The sequence below is a fragment of the Callithrix jacchus genome, chromosome 2, assembly GCF_049354715.1.
Source record: "Callithrix jacchus isolate 240 chromosome 2, calJac240_pri, whole genome shotgun sequence".
NCBI lineage: Eukaryota > Metazoa > Chordata > Mammalia > Primates > Cebidae > Callithrix > Callithrix jacchus.
In genome coordinates, this window is record NC_133503.1 from 179,350,794 (window position 1) to 179,363,660 (window position 12,867).

Here is a 12,867-nt window from a genome sequence, read left to right on the forward strand (position 1 = left end):
TTTGTTTTAAATGTTGAAATTCAAATCATTTTTTCAAACTATTTTCTCTACTATAAGTAATTTCCAGTGACTACCTCCTTTTATTTTTGTTGTGGCAGTGGTTGCTGAAATTATCGATAGTAACCTTTGAAATGAAAGCCATTTCATGTTTAGAAAATTCTCTCTTTGTATTTCCTTTATTGCTTGCTAAGGATCACAGCAATAACTCTGATCCTAGGCTTTCTTTAAATAAATATCAAATGTGTTACTGCTTATTCTAAATTCTAAAGATATAATTGTTTTTATTAATTTTATAAGGCACTTTGCTCCTAGAATCACTAGGGCATTTTGGCACCTTTATCAATAATGAAAAGTTATGAGTGTCTAATATTTCCATATTAAAAATTAATTTATGAGCGACTTGTATTTGTTCACATTTTCTTAATGCACAATGTAAATACTCGCATATTTTCAACATTATTTCATTACAGAAATGAAGTGATAGATCAGAAATACATCTTACGTATGTAACATATTAATAAGCCTCCCTACTAAATGCATTTTTATTATATAGCTTTCAATGTAGATCAATTTATACTACTGGAACTCAAATTTACAAGACATCAGTAAGACATAAATAGTCTGTTCTTCCTTATTTATAAACAAACTCCCCATAACAAATAACAATTATTTGCCATTTGTAACCTCAAATTGCAAGACATTTCTATTGAAAGAGGTAATAGACATATCTTGTTATTCCTATTTTTCACTTTCGTGCTGTACATTAGAATTTTTTTTTTAGCCAGGTGCAGTGGCTAAAATGCTGTAATCCCAGCATTTTGGGAGGCCAAGGTGGGTGGATCACAATATCATGAGATCGAGACCATCCCAAACAACTTAACAAAACCCCGTCTCTACTAAAATACAAAACATTAGCTAAGCTTGGTGGCACGTGCCTGTAATCTCAGCTACTCTGGAGGCTGAGGCAGGGGAATCGCTTGAACCTGGGAGGCGGAGGTTGCGGTGAGCCAAGATCGTGCTACTGAGCTCCAGCCTGAGCCACAGAGCAGGACTCCGTTACAAAAAAAAAAAAAAAAAAAAAAAAAGAAGTTCATGTTTAAACTTTTCTTTTCCTCCTCCTCCTCCTGTTTGAATCCTCCTCCTCCTCTAACCCATTTTTCTCCCACCTTGTTTACTTCTCTGTTTCTTCTTCATATTTATGTTTGGTTTCTGAATGGTGAGAAGGGGTTACCTTTTTAGTTCACTCTTCTGTTCCTCGTTCTGCTTTTCCTACTTTACTTGCTACTGTTTCTGATACCAGTAATTCACTCTGTTTTTTATTCCCACAACTCTTATTTTTTGGAGTTTTTTATTTTTTCCCCTGAATCTTGTTATATGGTTTCCTAAGAGACTTTAACGACATCTCAGATTGTTTTGTTCAATATTTATTCTTTTATTCTTTCTTACTCCCCAGGTCTTGAGACTTGGAGGTTTTGTTTTGCGTTTGAGAAACTATAATGTTTTGCCACCTGCCATTCTGTTTTCCTTCCCGAAGCTTTTCTCAAGAGACTTAATTTAACTAAATTTCATTGTATACTGTTAACTAGTACGATAATAATGTATGTTTCACTCGACTGTTAAATAAGGTCATGTTGCATTTTGGGTCACACAACAAAATCTATCACATTTTAAGTTAAAATTTTTTTTATTAATAATCATCCTCCCAAAAGAAAACCTCATTCAGTTGGAGACATTTTTGATAAAGCTATAGAACAATAATAAAGATATGCTGTATGAATGAATAGCCAGTCATATAGTAATATTAAGGTAATTATTACACTTACATACATAATTATATTATTTCATAAGAATAGTAACAGATGATTATAGTCTGATGTACATGATTTTAAGCATGCTAGTTGTTGTTTAATTATTTTTTCAAAGACTAAATGTTTAAGAATTTTATAGGAAGTGAATAAAACTAAGTACATTCTCCATGTGAAGGAACATTGCAGAGTTATGGAGATCTTTGCCTTTGGGGATATATTAGAACTATTTTTCAGGCACAGAGAAAACATAAGCTGGGTGCATGATAAACTTTACATTTATTAAAGCCTAGTGGCTTGGGCTGCAAACTCAGATAATGTGAATACTTTGTGTGTGAACTAAATTATTTCTTCTAGGGACCTCTGTTTTTCTAATGTCCTTATTATTATACAAATTGCTTACTACTAAATTTTCTGAAGAGTCTCTTATGAACAGGTAAAAAAAGGCTGAAAGGAATTGAACAAGTGACTTCTAATTCATCGTAGTCTTGTCAATGCCCTTTGTCAGTAGTGCTGCTATAAAACAAAGGGAATGAAAAAATTCTCCTTTATGATAATTCCAGGTTTAACCATATTTCAAATATCATTGCTGGGTAATAGTGCTTATTATTTTCCTGTAAAGTGTTATTAAAAACAAAAATAAATTATATATAAAACAAAATCATATGTGCAGTTTTTGTTGCATGATCTGCCAGTGGATACTGAGAGAATTCATGAGAATAATAAGTGAATGGGGTTATTTCTTATTAGTTTAACATTCAAATGAGTATCATTCCACATCTCCTGACAATATGATTGTAATGCCAGAGGCAAAAGACTTGAGGATAACAACAGATCTCTGACTAACAAAATGGTTGAATTCATCAATGTCCCTACCTTTCACCCTTGTCTTTTCAACGATGAGTAGCTGGATGGGATACCATAATGCCAAAAAACTGTGGAAACATTTTGTACTTCACGGATCCTGCCAACCTCCTTATGAAATAACCACTCATGATCTACTGGACAGGGCTGATATAAAAGTTGTTCAGGAATTTCACAACAATCATGGTTATGACAGGAAATCTACAATGCTGAGGAATGAAATGCTATGCCATTCAAAAAGATAAGAGAAAGTCATATCTAAATATCAGGTCATGGGCTCCTGGAAATTTGGCTCAGTGTTGGGATTTTTTAAAGAGAAACTATAGTAGTTGAAATAGCTGTTGTTCAATTTATCTCTGAGTACAGAACATTTACAAAAGGCTTGAGTTTCTGTCAATGTAGAGAAGTTTGAGAAAATCAGGAAAAAGGGAAATGAAGGCGCAGGGACTCGAAATCACAGGATAGAAGATAAGTTACCGCCCAGAGTCTTTTGCCCATAATATGCCTATAGAAGACTTTCTAATTTTATGGCAACAGGAAAACTTCCTGACTGGTCAAGTGAGTTTGGAATAAATATTAGTAACCTTTTTTTTTTTTTCCAGTAAAAAAGCAGCATTTAATTTCTAATGGTTGAACTCTGCCATGGACAAAATTTATACAGAGTGATAAGGTTTGTTGTAAAGCGTAGACAGAAAAATATATAATCAATTTACAGTTAGTAAATCCACATTTCCGTCTAGCAAATTGCAAAGAGAGCAAAATTAAATTGCTTCAATAAAACGCACATGCAGTTGCCTGGGGGGGATGATGCCTTGATAGTGGAAAGAACAAGATATAAAAAGTAGAATACCAACCCTTGCCAAAGTATTGGATAATATCTCAGCATCTTTGGCATACATCTGAACAATAGGCAGTAAATCACAGAGGTTGCAATAAGAGCACATTATCTCATACTGCAACCTTAATTTTAACTCCAACCCACACATATTTTCAGATTTTTAACAGTCTGAGTGAACTAATGCTTAGAATTCCAGTGAACTCATGCTTACATCACTAAGTATGAAGATGCAAAGGAACAGTTGAAATGATTAAAACAAATGAACTTTTATATCCAGGGAATTTATCCACTGATATTAACCCAGAGATTAAAGATTTCATTATCATTTCATCCCTTCATTTATCTAATTACCAATGTTCAGGAGACAATTATTCTTCTGCTATAACACTTTGAATGTAATCTTAAAGCCCTGGTAAGTCTACTTAATGAGGATCCTAATCTACATCCTATCCAAGAGTCCAGACTATAATGAATATTTTAGACCAGAGTCAACATGCTAACAATAGAAATTTTCTAAGGATCTAAAAAGCATTTTGCTACAAACTCTTTGATCCAAACTATTTAACTATGGAGACTAAAACAAAAGCACTTAACACAATTATGACTGATATATAAGTCAACGACCATAAATTTGGTTGATTGATAAAATTAAGTCTGAGAAGAGATGGTGTATTTAAGGTGACTGCACTACAGAATCTACATTTCTGTCTAAATTTTATGGCAGAAGGAGTCTGTCTAAACTTTGTAGACACTCCTGCTTTACTACTGGCAATGTGAGTGTTCAGAATATATGAACCATAGGTCCTGTCAAGATTTAAGATCTGATGCTTGTACCACCATACATTGTAGTTGGGCAAATATCCCAGCTCTTTTAAGAGCATCAAAAGTACTTTCCAATATTGCACCAATAATTTGAAAAACTACCAAGCAAGGTAAATATGTGGAAGAAAAATAACCTAATTGTAACTCTCTCTATATTTCTTAAATTCAACTTGTCATCAGGTGTGGTGGCTCATGCTGTAATCATAGCTACATGGGAGGCTGAGGGGTGAGGATTGCTGGTGCCCTGGAGCTTGAGGCTGTGGTGAGCTATGATTGCACCACCACACTTCAGCATGGGCAATGAGTGAGAATTCATCTCTAATAAATAAATACATACATACATACATACATGCATACATAAAAACTTTTCACATGGAATTTTTGATTCAACTTACAGAAATAGTTCCAGAATAAGTCTTAGGGTGTTATATGTTCTTGATCTCTTATCATACAGTCAGTTAATTTTAATTATTTAATAATGGCAAAAATATAGTTGATTTGTGCCACCATAATTAATACCTTTAACATCATAGGTCCATAAAATAACCATATGAAATATATCAATTCACAGTGAACTATTTGCATATAGATCACATATTCTTAATGCTACAAAAGAAACAGTAGGCATTATTTTACCTTGGAAAAGATTTTACCCCAGGCCCAGCCAAGCACTATACAATCTTGAATTTAGCTAATGCACCATGTTCTTCACCAGCTTACCTGGCCCATGAGACACAATTTTATTGATATGAGGATAACAATGATCTTTTCTTGTAATTTTATATCAAAATTGTATTAGTATTCTGTTCTTGTGTTATAATTTATTTGGAAGGAATATGAACTGGACCATTGATTAAATTCCACTAGTTGCCAACCTGATGTGTTAAATCAATGCACACTATTCATCAATTGAACTTGAGATATCAAAGAAATACTTCAGATTTCATTGACTGTGCATATTGGAACAAGTTGAGTTATAAATCTAAATAAATCCAGGGGGTCCAAAGTGGCTCCCGCTGGGTGTCGTGGCACTTGCGAAGGCAAGGTTATGAGTTCAAGGCTAACCTGAGCAACCTTATAAGCTCAAACTGATTGGCAAAAATAAATAAATAAATAAATAAATCCAATGTGCCTAACCAGTGACAAACTCACTAGATTTCTACACATGGGGGCTATGTTTCAAGACCTGGCACTGCACCTGCCTTGAAATATGTCCTTTTGGATACTATAGATAGATCGTGTATCCAGATAATACTATTTATATGCTTATATTGTTTCATAAGCAATGTCAGTTAATACAGTAGATCACAGAACTGAAAGAAGAGCAGAATAAGTGCAACTTGAAACTGACTATATATTTTTAAGAATGTCTACATTCTGTCTATATTCTGTCTATGGTAAATGGGAATGCCAATATCTTAAGTCTTTCTGTGTCCATTTAAAGGTGATATCCTTTAAAATTTGGGATGCAATAAATCATTTTCCAAAAGTGCAAAAATTAAAAGAATCTTTATTTATTTATCTTCAAGGCAAAGAGATACCACTAGAGATTATGTTAACAAGAAATACTAAAATATTATCCATATGATTAAGCACAATCTAAAGTAGAGAACTAATGTAGATTAAAATCAATTTAAAAAACATCTGTGGGCTGGGCACAGTGGTTTGCACCTGTAATCCCAGAACTTTTGGGAAGTCTAGGTGGGCGGATCATGAAGTCAAGAGTTCTAGACCAACTTGACCAATATGGTGAAACCCGTCTCTACTAAAATCCAAAAATTAGCTGAGCATGAGTGGAGCATGCCTATAGTCCCAGCTACTCAGGAGGCTGAGGCAGAAGATTCACTTGAACCCGGGAGGCGGAGGTTGCAGTGAGCCGAGATCATGCCACTGCACTCTAGTCTGGCAACAGAGCTAGACTCTGTCTCAAAAGAAGAAAAACAAATCTGTCTCCACTTTCACTGAGCTTTCTCCAATATTCTTAATCATACAACATTCTTGATATGTTTTGGATTAGTGTCCCTGCCCAAATCTCATGTTAAATTGTAATCCCCAATGTTGAACATAGGGTCTGGTGGGAAGTGATTGGACCAAGGGAGCAGATTTCCAGTTTTGGTGCTGTTCTTGTGATAGCCTTCTCACAAGATCTGGTTGTTAAAAAGCGTGTGGCACCTCCCCTCGGACCCTCCTGTTCCAGCCATGTAAGATGCACCTGTTTCTCCTTTGCCTTCCACCATGATTGTAAGTTTCCTGAGTCCTCCCCAGCCATGCTTCCTGTACAGCCTGTGGATTAGTGAGACGATTAAACCTCTCTTCTTTATAAATTGCAGTTTCAGGTATTTCTTTATAGCAGTGTGAGAACAGACTAATACTTTCAAGAAACTCTATAATAAAATAACGTAACAATTCTCAGTGAGGGGCCAAACCTCCCGTAAGATACATCCCAATCTACAGAAGAGAAGTATTTTTAATATGCCTCTCTTGGGCAATTATATACTGTGTTCAATATTCCTGACCTCATGACACAGGAAATTTTCAAATGTGACTGTTTCTCAAAATATGAAAAAGAAAATTCATTTAGCATGAATCCTAGCATACTAATAATTAGCAACAGTTATGAAGCAAGCCCTTTGAGCTTTATTTATATGTTTGTTTTGTTTTGTTTTGACTTACATATTTGGGTAAGCAAGTGTTTGTCTTCTTGTAAGCAGAATTAGTGGAACTATTTCTACTGCTTTGGCTTTAGCCAGTAAATCAGAGCTTGGAATTGACCCCATTTCAGTTGGACCTTAGAAGCAGCAGAAGTGAAGGTTCCAATGCAGATTTTAAATAAAGTAAAACAAATTTGACAGATGCCCTTAAGCTATTCTGCTCTCTGAACTACAGCAGCCAATTGGCTTTGTAGGCAATTGGCCTGCATAAGCTAGTTCTCTAATATTGGGGTCTGATTTTATTTTACATTATGGGTTTTCAAGAAGCAAAAATATGTTCATGAGAGGGCAGAATAGTAACTTTGGAGGCATTAACAATGTACAAAGCAAGCACTAAATTGTGCTACCCATTGCTTGGTCCACAAACCACTGAGTTGGTGTGAAAAAATCAGCAATGAGTTAGAGAACTGGAAGGAAAGTAGTATTCTCTAGAAGCAGTCAACAGTAAGGTAGAGAAATGATGAATACAATGATCTAAGTGGTAACAAACAGGAATAAATTTGGTGTAGAAAAGCAGAACTATCAGTCAGTAGAAGATTTAGCAAAGGAAAGTTAAATATTGAGGTTAGATATCTGGGTGAAAAATTAAAAGTAAGGTAGAGAATTTGTTGCTGTGTAACAAGGGATTCTAGAACTTTAAGGCCCAAACAAATCACCTGAGAATCTTACTGAAGTGCAGATTCTTGTTCTAGAGGTCTGTAGAAGCCCCATGATGTTGAGTTTTTACAAATCCTCTACAATGCCAGTGCTGCTGACCTTTGGATGTTGATTTTGGAAGCAGTGCTGTGGGCAAGATGACTGATAGGCTTACCCTGGACAAAAACAAAAATGACAGGTCGTTGCATCTTTTCTGAGCACTAAGCTTTATGGCCAAGCACTGATATAACTCAGGAGGCTACTTGCATATATATTATATTAGAGCTCTCAGTGATTTGTGAGCTACTGGAGAGAAGAAATCATGTGGAATTTAAAAGCTTTTCATTAATATTTAAGAATCTATTTGTTTCAATGAAGGTTCCAAACAAATACCTCTTTTTTAGTGTAATCCATTTGTTTGTGCCTTTTATCTAAAGCGAAAATATATTTGATGTATTTTATGCTGACTCAATTGTATTAAGTGATCAGTTTCATAAAAAGGCAATTTTCATTTTAAACAATTTCAACTTACTCAATACTTTGAATTAATATAATGCCACCTCTAGTGACGTGTTTTTATTTTTATATTTGTTATAGCCACTTTTCATAATTCTAATTATATAAAATTTAATTTAATAAAATTTTTCAAAATTAACTTTAATGTTATTCAAGGCAGAAATATTCCACAAAATAAATTTACATGGAAGTAGTATGATGTATAATCTCATATTTCAAAATATCTGTATACGTGCAGCATTATGAAACTATATATACCTATTGTTTTCCTTAAATAAATGTATATATTTGTCCAATATAGAATTTCTGATAACTATAATAACTGATAATATACAGTAATTTATTCTTCAAAACCAAGAAAAATATGCATCAACTTATCTCCAAATAAGGGTTGAATAAGTGTATACCGGATCCCACATTTTTTTAATCCTATGTTTTTGATGGAGTTATATTCCATTTCATGTAATAGGCAAATATTTGTTGCACATTCTTATTGCCAAGGTATTAAATATTATGTTCTGTGAAGACAATGTTGAGTTAATGGTGTTATTCACATTAGAATCACAGAGATATTTACAAGCGTGTACCATTCTATCTAAGAAGTATAAAAGCAAAACAAAGCAAGATTGCAGAGAATTAAGATGACTTTCATTTATTATGTTTATAGAGGCCTCAAGAGGGAATTTCTGGATTTGAGCTGAACCTTGAAAATTAAATAAGATGTGTGTGAAAAAAGTTGTCATACTGAGAAAAAAATAACACAGGCAAGATCATACACATATAAATGGGCACACAATAATTTATACAAGCAGCCCGGTGAGCCTGGAAGGGGAGAGGTAGCCAGAGCAGAAGTTTAGAAGCACAAATATATTGGTGCATAGAGGCAACGTTTGTGTGGCTCTCGTTCAGATGATCAATAAACTCAGGATTAGTAATTTGAAAGTCAATGAAGATGGAGACCGGTCTAAAGAATCCCCCAGCAGACAAGTTGCTAGGCCTCATACGTGACTTTAACTTTGCTTGGTTTGAAAACAGAAAAGAAACTTGAGTTTCTTTAAATAAATGCCTATATTACGAAAAAGCAAACCTTAAACTCATCCAATCAAAAGTAGCCAACAAATTTATAATTCTGTAACTAAGGACTTCCAGTGGGATAGACCACATGAGGCAACTGTATAACTGTAACCAGTCAAATATATTCTTTGCACGACTTTCCACATTTGCATCAAAAAGGCTGTCCATTAATTAGGCTTCTTCTTCCAAGGTCCCAAACAAGTTCTGGTTTGAAGCTGCCTGATTTTTGGATTACTGGTTGACCAAATAAACTGCTAAAAATTTAATGTGGCTTCATTTCACCTTTTTAACAGTTATAAAGATAGAAGGTTAGGTGTGTTGACACTGACCATTATTTTGTAATGACAATTATTATTAAAATACTAATCTGAAATTTTCCATGTAATTCTCATGACATTTACAACAATATAAGGTTGAAAATATCAGATATAACTGATTTTCAAGACTAGCATTTCATATAAACAATATAATACTCTTTCATCCATAAGAATTTCTTATTGGCCGGGCGAAGTGGCTCACGCCTGTAATCTCAGCACTTTGGGAGGCGGAGGCGGGTGGATCAAGAGGTCAGGAGTTCAAGACCAGACTGGTCAACATGGTGAAACCCTGTCTCTACTAAAAAATACAAAAATTACCTGGGCATGGTGGCTTGTGCCTGTAATCCCAGCTACTTGAGAGGCTGCAGTAGGAGAATTGCTTGAACAAGGACCCAGCAGGCAGAGGTTGCTGTGAGCTGAAATCCCACCACTGCACTCTAGCCTGGGCTGCAGAGTGAGACTTCATCTCAAAAAAAAAAAAAAAGAAAGAAAGAAAGAAGAAGAATTCCTTATTATTATTATTATTATTATTATTATTAATTTATAGCATCACTTAGTCATGTTTGGAGATGTAGAAATACCCCAGTTGATTTTGTTTCATTGGTTACAATGATTAACATGAAAATATGGGATTTGGGTGAGTCTTATTCTAATCCTCTTATCTGGGAGAAAACAGAGTGGGTGATTTCTTTAGGGCTGGATCCAGTTCAGAAAGTGTCATGATATTAGAGCCCACTTATTTAAAGAACTGTGCAGGGATTTAAATGGCCCTTATGTTTGTTTGTGTGTGTGTGTGTGTGTATAAAATATAATTGTTACATATATGTAATATAATTATGTTTTATATATATGTACACATTATGTGCATATAATGTAATATATATATATATATATATATATTGGAAAGGATCAAAGGGAGAAGTTGAAAAAGGTAATGACATTAAAGATAATATGTAAGATATTAAAAATATTGGAATACTTGAAATCTGATTATTTAAGAATTGTTTTTCAAAGGAGCATTAAAACATGTCAAGGGCAGGAGCTGACTGGGAAGCCAAAGTCCTGCAAAGCAAAGGGGAATTCACACACCTGAAAGGACTGGGAGGAGGGGCAGAAATGCAGGTAACAACTGTAAATCAGAACTGTTTCTCCAAGCAGAAATGACCATGTATCACTAATTTTTATGCATTCTCTTCAGCATAAGTGAAAGACTTGACCACATCGAATCCAGTGATTATCAACCAATGTTTCATATTGCAAACAGCTGGGAAATGTCTAAAGCCATGTACAGCTCAAGACCTATTGTAGATTGATTGAATCAAAATCACAGAAGGGGACATTGTAATTTTTAAAAGCTCCCCAGGTGATTGTCATATACACCAGGATTAAAAACTATTGATTCAACTGATTAAAAATGTGAACCAAAGCCCACAATTCTCAACAGTGGTAACTAAGAAATTAGTCTGTATGAATGCATTTGACATGATTTCCCTAATGATACCTCTACGGTTAAGTGAAATTGGTAATTTTTTTTGCAGTATATAAAGAACTCTAATAAAGAAGTATCAAAAGACGCTGGGCGTGATGGCTCATGCCTGTAATCCCAGCACTTGGGGAGGTCGAGGTGGGTGGATCACCTGAGGTCAGGAGTTCAAGATCAGCCTGGCCAACAGGGTGAAACCCCGTCTCTAAAAAAAAAAAAAAAAAAAAGAAGAAGAAATATAAAAAGAAAAGTAAAATAATAGTACATTAGGTAATGAATATGACAGACAATTCAGAGCTGAAGAAAACTGAATATTCAATAAAATTATCAAAAGATGTTCAACCTCACTGGTAATAGAGGTAATAACATTTAACCTAAAATGTCCTATTTCATAAATATGACAATTTTTTAATGTTAATGTATTAATAAGGATATGAGAAAATGAAATATACCTGTATGATAGTTGGAATGTAAATAGTTAAAAATGGAAAAAAATTAGTGACAAACTGTGATAAATTATATCATAATGAAATATATGAACACCATAAAAGAAAGGAAATCTACTAGCAAAATGCCCTGTGAAAATATTTAACACATTCAGCCAGGGTGTTGTATTTAAGAATATGTATCTCAAGATTAGTGTAACTGAAGACATGCGTAAATTACCTTAACTGTTATAAAATATTAGATATATATTGTTGTATATTCATGTAAATGAAATAAATGAATGAATAATAGTTATTTGTGTCAGCATGAATACGTTTTACATGTACATGTACATGTAAGTCTGTGTTTGTGTATGTACAGATATACAGAGTAGACAAATGACTTTGTTAAGGAGGCTTTATATATTAAGCTTATAAAATAATTCAGGAGACGGATATTACCTAGTTACTACAGAGTGTTAAATCTGTCAAGGGGCAGATAGCAATGGGATTAAGAAAGCCACAGGAGTTGAGGTTTATCTACAATATTTTCAAGTGAAGCAAATATTGAAAAACATTCACTTTGTTCAGGTGAAATGCCTGTTATTAGATTTTCTGTGTTTTACATATACATAATAAAATAGACTTGAAAACTGTGGGTAGATTTTAGAGGGTTCTGGAATAAATGGATGATCAATATCATTCCTCTTATTTCACAGAAGCTTGTGGATTGAGCACAATTATTCTCAGAGGGCCTAGTCCAGAAACACTGATGTTATGGATAAGAGGAGGTTAACTGGATATTGGGATTGCCTATTTACATTTCTCTGATCTATGCTCCAGTGAAATTAAACAAAAATTTTTACTAAAACTTAAACTTGCAGAGTGAAGATTTTTGTCTGTTTGGTTTACTTCTTTGTCACCAGCAAGTATCTAAACACTTTTTGACTCATAGTTACCCCCCAAATATTTGCTGAATAAAAACGTACCTTATAGCAAGAGCCAACTATTTTAATCTGCAAGGTTAGGGATTATTATATATTGCTCTATACATGTTGTTTTTAGTAGTATAAGAAAAAAAATTATCAATAAATTAAACTCCAAACAAAAAATATTTGCTATAGCAAGTTTCTGAATGATCAGGTATTATTTGAGTTTACTTTTAGTCCCAATAGTAGTCTACACCATTATTCAAAAAGACAATACATGAATTGTATTAGAATGATAAGGACATCCTTAGATAATCAGAGTTTATCAAGGGTACATGACAATGAGCTGCTTGTTCTAATTTACATCTCTGTGAGCAGAAAGGTGGAGTTTCAAGGGGATTGTCTGGCTTCCACTACACCTCACCAAGGTAAATGAAGACAATAAAT

General features: G+C 34.1%; 1 long non-coding RNA gene across 1 annotated transcript; it reads left to right on the plus strand.

Moving 5' to 3' along the window:
- Positions 1–7,757: 7,757 nt before the first annotated feature.
- LOC118148931 (uncharacterized) lies at positions 7,758–12,326 on the plus strand. The gene is made up of 3 exons (XR_004736038.3): positions 7,758–7,875; positions 10,598–10,705; positions 12,211–12,326. It is a non-coding gene; the product is annotated as an uncharacterized LOC118148931 (long non-coding RNA).
- Positions 12,327–12,867: the final 541 nt, after the last annotated feature.